This window comes from Archocentrus centrarchus, chromosome 13 (genome assembly GCF_007364275.1).
Source record: "Archocentrus centrarchus isolate MPI-CPG fArcCen1 chromosome 13, fArcCen1, whole genome shotgun sequence".
Taxonomy (NCBI): domain Eukaryota; kingdom Metazoa; phylum Chordata; class Actinopteri; order Cichliformes; family Cichlidae; genus Archocentrus; species Archocentrus centrarchus.
Window position 1 is genome coordinate 10120131 of NC_044358.1, and position 7236 is coordinate 10127366.

The window sequence follows — 7236 nt, forward strand, 5'->3', positions numbered from 1 at the left end:
GAGAGAGCGGCTGACTCTCAGGTGTGCTGAACGGCGCGACCGCGGTGAGCTGATATTTCACGTGTAGTACCATGTCATTTGTCACATATAAAGATCACCCGGTACGGATAGGACGAAGGGGGGCGGGGGAGTAAACCAGTCAGCTGAGCACAAAGGTAATAAAGCAAATTATTATTTGATTACATTCATTTGAAAAATGATGAAAAACCCACTCCTTCTCTCTGTCATCCAAACTGCAGATTCCACAGCACATGTCTGCAGTGGCCATCATACTTCCTGCTTCCGCTCATATACTCCATATTCAAGATGAAAATGTTATGTCTGCGTGGTCCCCTGATTCTCTCTGTGGCAAATACAGCCTCTGCATTGGATTTGATTTCTGTCATGTTTTTCTGTGTTGTTGCTTTTCTGTATTTCAGAGCATTGGCAGACACGCACAGAACCTTGGCTAAACTGGTAGAAAAAGTGGATACAATAAATGAAAAGCTGGTAACCATCAAGGATGACATGGACCAACTAAAGGGGAGAGCAGCAGCACAAGCTACTCTCCCACACACTTCCCAGCACATTCCCAAGGCCATATGTGTAAGTTGTCTGCTAGCTAGAAGAGGTTTATAGACATGATATGTGTCATCCATCTACAGTGCTTTGTGTCTGCATTTATGCAGGTGTTTTTTTTTAATTATTTTCAATGATTAAACAGACAGAACAAAGAAACATGTACAACAATGCTGCCTTCCCTTCCACTGATACCAGCTCTCACATGGAGAGAAAAAGAAAAAATCAATAAACAAGTAATGCTACATATTCAGGGTATGTACAAAGCTATACGTATGTATAACAGTGGGTCACTGGGCTATATACATTCAACTTAGTACAATCGTAGATCAATATCGCAGGCTGACATATTCTCAACATAACTAATGAATGGTTGCCATGAAGCGTAGAATTTTCCAGGACAACCTCTGATGGTGAACTTAATCTTCTCTAAGTGGATGCGACTCATCACATCTTTAATCCAGTGGCCAAATGTTGGTGGCCGAGGATAAGTCTTCTGGCCGGCAAGGAGGAGTACGCAATCATGTTTGACTCTAGTTTATTGAGGGATAATTCAGAGGGACTCACACCAAACAGTGAAGTCAGAGGTGAATCGTTTGTCCTGTTTTTTTGGAGAAAGTTTCAGAGATTGAGCTCCATAAATCATGTAGTTTTGGACACAACCAAAACATGTGCAGCAGAGTGGCGGGAGGAGTCTTACAACGGTCGCGTGTGGGATCCAGGCCTGTCTTGATTCTTGTAAGTTTATCCTTTGACCAGTGGAGACGATGTACAACCATAAACTGTATAATAGTGTCTAAGAGACACTGATGATGTGGAAATATTCTTTAAAACCTGTAACCAAGTTGTCTCTGGAATTGTCTCTTCTAATTCCCCCTCCCATCTATGCTTAAGATCCTCTACACTAGTCAGTTTGTTTTCATTAAGCATTGTATATATTTTACCCATGATCTGCTTTGTCTTGTATTTAAATATCAGGCAGCAGAGAGGAGGAAAACATTCATCTAGTCTAACTCTTTCTATGTAACCTGCAGGTTTGCCTCACAGCACAATTTAGAAGTGACCAAAGCCATTTCACAGGCAGTAATGAATGGGAATGACTTTGAGGCTTCTTTGATAAGGAGTGAGTTGACTTTTCTTAACTTTGTTTTGAGTAAGTCATAAAAATGTTAATGTGCGGGCGCCGGGGTGGCTCAGAGGTCGAGCAGGCAACCACATACATATGCTGCGTAGCAGTGTGGACGGCACAGGTTCAAGTCCCATTTCCCACATGTCCTCTCCCGTAGCTGTCCCCACAGTCTCCTGTCACTCTCCACTGTTAGCAAAACAGCCGCTGTGGCCAGAAAGTAAAAAGAAGATGTGAATGTGTAGCCTTAAAACAACATGTGCCATGGACAGGGACTTTGTAAGCCTTTCTTACAGTCCTGGATTTCTATATTTTCCAGGTGTGAAAATTCATGTTCTTCAGCCTCAGGTTAGGTGGGGCACCTAGACTGAGGCTGACTCAGTAACAAGCTCTTTCCCCGCCTCTTTTACGCTTAGATAGCCGATTGTGTTGTCTACCAGGTCAAAAACCTGTCAAGCCTGACGGTGTTGCATTTCTCCCGGTTATCCGTAGGATCCCATTTAAATTGAACTATTATTGCAATCACCGTCACCTTTCAAATCACACCACAACGCTGGAGTACATGGCCAAATTTTTGATTACAACCCCCCCGTGGGGATAAACGTTCCCGCATTCATTCAGCATGATCAGCTGATTGCTGGTGGGGATTTCCCATTCATAAAGGTTGCTGCGAGGTGTGCTGTACACAGTAATGTGCACGTGTGATTTTTCAGTCTTGTCAAAACCAGTTGCGGTGCATGATCGCGTGTCTCAAATATCCACGACTGTTGTTGCTCAGAACAGTCGGGCTAGTTTACACGGTGGGAAGCAAATGTTATACAGTTAACCTTTATATAATTTGTGTGAACTATCCCTTTCATAGTTTTGACATGCAAAAATATCAAAGTAAGTCTATGAATTAAAAAGTGGCATTTTATGTTCATAGAAGCTTGCAACAGATATTATACAAATGTCAGACGGGAGTTCAGGCTTCTTGAGGAGAACAGGAAAGGAGAGGATCAGCGAACCAAAACCCTCAACAACAGGAGACACAGTAAGTTGGATCATATATTGTGTAGTTTTTAAAGTCAGGGAAAGAAGTTTGATTTTATGTTGCACTCTGTTGGTGTGACAGTATAAATAACACTATTCACTAAATAACTCAAATAGCTGCTCGTTCAGATCAGTTATTCCTTTGGTCCTTGTAAAAATGAGCAAAGGAATGACAAATTGCATTTGTGGTGCCACCTAGTGGCAGACAGGAGGAGGTTCTGAAAAGAAAGTCGGTAAGTGGTCTTCCTTCAAAAGATAATAAAGCAGTTTAAAAAAACAAAACCATTTAAACTGAACTGTTAGAAAACTGATTCCAGATTTCTTTGGGAGGCTGGAGTAAATACATACTGCAGAGAGGATAATGCAACGGTTGGAAAGTACATTTACTCAAGAACTGTACAATTTTGAGTTACTTGTACTTCAGTATTTATAATATTTGACATTTTAACATGAAAACTGTGGGGGGGCACAGGGAGAACATGCAGACCCCACACTGAAATGTCCGGATCAATATCACCAAAAAGTGCTTTTGGGACATCATAAATCATCTCAAAAAAAGTTTCGATTTCCCAACTAATTTCATATCCATTGTATCAAGTTGACCTTAAGCTGTTGTAAATGCATGTTGGTCAAGCTCCCACACTTTTTATGAATTTACTGCAAGCAGATAAAGAATGAGCACATTGTAAAATATGTCGACCCTGTCAAGGACAAAGTCAAATGAAAATAAATTTTCATAACAATGTGATTATACAGTGCACATTTTCAGATAGATAGTTTGTCCCTTGCTCAATAATAATATTTATTTGGTAAAATAAGGCTTTTGAAAATAGTGAAATAATTGCAAATTGCTCGTGTCATCAAATAATCTGTGACAGCTGTGTTTTCCTTTTTAAATAAAATCTCTAAAAACCAGGATTTGATCAGTGATTCGTTTATTAAGGAAACATGAAAAGCTTTTACTAACTTGTGACAATAACTTGATTATTTTCAACAAAAACTGAAAAATTACAGGGTGGACAAAAATGTGTTAACTGCTGACATGAGTAGATTTATTAAGAGCTTTCTCAACAAAGGTGAACATTACAAAATATAAATATGAACATTCATAAGCTTTTTGCATCACAATTAAGATCTATAATAGGCTCTAAGGTGGAAAAAGGAACAAACTGTTTCTCTGAGTCACTTCCTCAGTTCTTCATTGTATCGTACTCAAACTCTCTGCATTTTTGTCTTAAGTTGTGTGACTGTTTGCTTGTGTCCAGCTGCCATTTGACTAACATAATCTTCCAGAGGGCAGCACGGTGGCGTGGTGGTTAGCACTGCTGCCTCACAGTTAGAATGACATCCAGAAGGTCTGGGTTTGATTCCACCATGGCCCGGACCTCTCTGTGTGGGTTTCCTCCCACAGTCCAAAGACATGCACTTACTGGGGTTAGGTTAATTGGTCACTCTAAATTGCTCATAGGTGTGAATGGTTGTCTGTCTCTCTGTGTTGGCCCTGCGACAGGCTGACGACCTGTACAGGGTGTACTCTGCCTCTGGCCCTATGACAGCTGGGATAGACTCCAGCGCCCCCCAGCAGGATAAGCGGAAGAGAATGGATGGATGGACTCTTGTAGAAACAAATCTCAAAAAAATCTCAGTTGTACTGATGCATTTCTCCCACAGCAGGTTAAGGCAGCAGGATACTCGTCTCTCTTTTTTTCCACCACCCCCCCCCCCCCCTCCCCCCCTTCTCTGTCTCTCTGAGCTCAGGGATACCCTCCTTCTTCTTCTTCTTCTTTTTCTTCTTCTTCTTCTTCTTCTTCTTTTTCTTCTTCTTCTTCTTCTTCTCCTCCTCCCAATATTATCGTGCTGTCTCTGCTCCATCTGGACTCATTGCTCTAAAAAGACAATACAAAACTCACCAATGATTGACCCTTTTTAGCAGTATGAGCCTAATTTGAGAAAAAAACAGTTCAAAGAACTCTTAAATTATCACCATCTCATCAAAATATGTAAAAAAAAAAAAAAAGAAAAGAAAATCCCTGAAAATAAGGAAATATAAGTGCAGCTGCTCACTGTAGCTGCAGCAGCTGTTTCAGCCTCCATTGAAGAAAGACAGATTCAGGGTGCTGATGTTACTGATTTCATTAGATGGTCTCTTAAACTCCATGATGACAGGGTGGACAGTAGTTTTAGGGACGTGCACAAAATATTAAATAAAATAATAAAAATAGAGACAAAAAAATCAAAATGGTTTGTTTTTACCCAAGAATTTGGTAAGAGTAATAAAATAAGAAGTATTTTCATTTTGTGCCATTTAATACCTCATTACACTGCTTGAAAGGAGCAGCCCAGCGTGTGGGACATACGAGAAATACCAGGCTGTCCAGTGTAGCACTTTTGAGTCTTGCGGTGCAGGTCGAGTACTGCTTGAATAATTCAATTCAATTCAATTCAATTTTATTTATATAGCGCCAAATCACAACAAACTGTCGCCTCAAGGCGCTTTGTATTGTGGGTAAAGACCCTACAATAATACAGAGTAAACCCAACAGTCAAAAACGACCCCCTATGAGCAGCACTTGGCGACAGTGGAAAGGAAAAACTCCCTTTTAACAGGAAGAAACCTCCAGCAGAACCAGGCTCAGGGAGGGGCAGTCATCTGCCGCGACCGGTTGGGCTGAGGGGAGAGAAAGACATGCTGTGGAAGAGAGCCAGAGATTAATATCAATTAATGATTAAATGCAGAGTGGAGTATAAACAAAGTAAATAAGGTGAATGAGAAACAGTGCATTATGTGAACCCCCCAGCAGACTAGGCCTATAGTTGTGTTTCTGTTTTTTCTGCATGCCCATAAGGCTGTAGCCAGGGAAGTGCTCAGCCAGGATGAGTTTGAGTATTTGAAAGGCGTCCCTGCGTGATTCATGAGTGACGAGGAAACTGATGAGGAGGACAGACAGACGTGGATAGTCAGCCAGCCCGAGTGGAGGGCCACCAGGCTCAGTGAAATACTGCACAAGTGCCAAAATAAACTAGGACAGCAGAACTCCTGCAAGGTGAAACACAGGAGGGAAGTCAGCGGCATGCCCAGCAAAAGGCAGCCTCCTAAGGGGGTTAAGGCCCTTTATTTGAAAAAGTTAAAAAAAAAAAAGTACATTAAGTTCCAAATTGCTAGTGTTTGTCTGAGTACTGTTGAGTAGTCTTCTGTTTATTTCTTGTTTCATGGGTTTTTTTTTCATTTCTCACACACTTCTGTTCTGCATTTAATATTTTTGTAAATCAACGTTCATTTTCTAAATGAACACATCTGAGTCCTTCTCTGTGACAGTCTGAGCTACACCAGTGTGACAAAAGTCTGCTCTGAGACTGAATGAAATGTTTATCAAAATACTTGATTCATTTTCTGACTGAGCTAAGTGATTAATTTTTGGCAGTCCACCATTACATTTTAACTATTCAATTTTTCAATTCAGTTTTATTTATATAGCGCCAGATCACAACAGTCACCTCAAGGCGTTTTGTAAGGTAAAGCCCCTACAGTAATTACAGAGAAATATTCAGTGTACAAAATGAGATCTGGTTTTGGTGCATTATATATACAACATCTCAAAACTGGATTACATCATAGATAACCTTAATATGAAAAGAGATCCGAGTAAAGGTCTTTAGCAGATAAAAATTGGGATATTACCCTGATATTTAAAGAATGAGTATCCAAGGCTTTTCAGGGAGCTGTTAGGACAAACCAATATCCTGATATTAATGAATTACAATAGTCAAAATTGTCAAATGACAAAAATGACTTTCTCACAGTGTTACTGGAGGCCAAAGTAATGCCATCCAAAGTAAGTATCTGGTTAGACGCCATGTTTCTGAGATTTGTGGGGCCGAGTACAAGAACTTCAGTTTGATCTGAATTTAGAAGCAGGAGATGAGAGGTCATCCAGGCCTTAATGTCTTTGAGACATTCCTGCAGTTTAACTAATTGATGTGCATCATCTGGCTTCATGGACAGATATTGCTATGCCTTCTAATAATACTGCCTATGGGGAGCATGTATAATGTAACAGGGTTTCTGCGGGTAGTAAATTAAATGAGCTCAAATTAAGGCTGGTAAAAGGTAACAAACAGAATTTGACTTGTTAGTAAATTTTTCATCACCCCTTCAATATAGTTTGACTTTTCCATTGATGCAGACTTTTTGTTTTAAGTTTGTTTAACTATGAAATCTGTATAAAAATAACTAGTCAGCAGGACCTGAGCTGACGTTCATAGACTCGCTGTCCGATTTACTGTGCGCATGCGCGGTGTTGTTGGGAGTAGCGAGTTATTTTGCTCCTCGTCATGGGAAAATGGTTTTCACAGCTTTGGTTCAATGAGTCCACGGATGCAACAAGGAACTTCCTGATATTCTTAGATTTTTATAAAGCGTTCGATTCAGTTGAACATCCTTTTATTTTGAAACCCTTTTTGAAGGGTTAAAGGTATTAGATAGACAAATAATTATCGGTCAATTGGCAGATGACACAACC

The 7236-nt window shown here is 40.3% G+C and overlaps 1 long non-coding RNA gene across 1 annotated transcript; it reads left to right on the forward strand.

Moving 5' to 3' along the window:
* Positions 1–1588: 1588 nt before the first annotated feature.
* Positions 1589–6247, forward strand: LOC115789932 (uncharacterized). The gene is made up of 3 exons (XR_004020748.1): positions 1589–1681; positions 2610–2717; positions 5563–6247. It is a non-coding gene; the product is annotated as an uncharacterized LOC115789932 (long non-coding RNA).
* Positions 6248–7236: the final 989 nt, after the last annotated feature.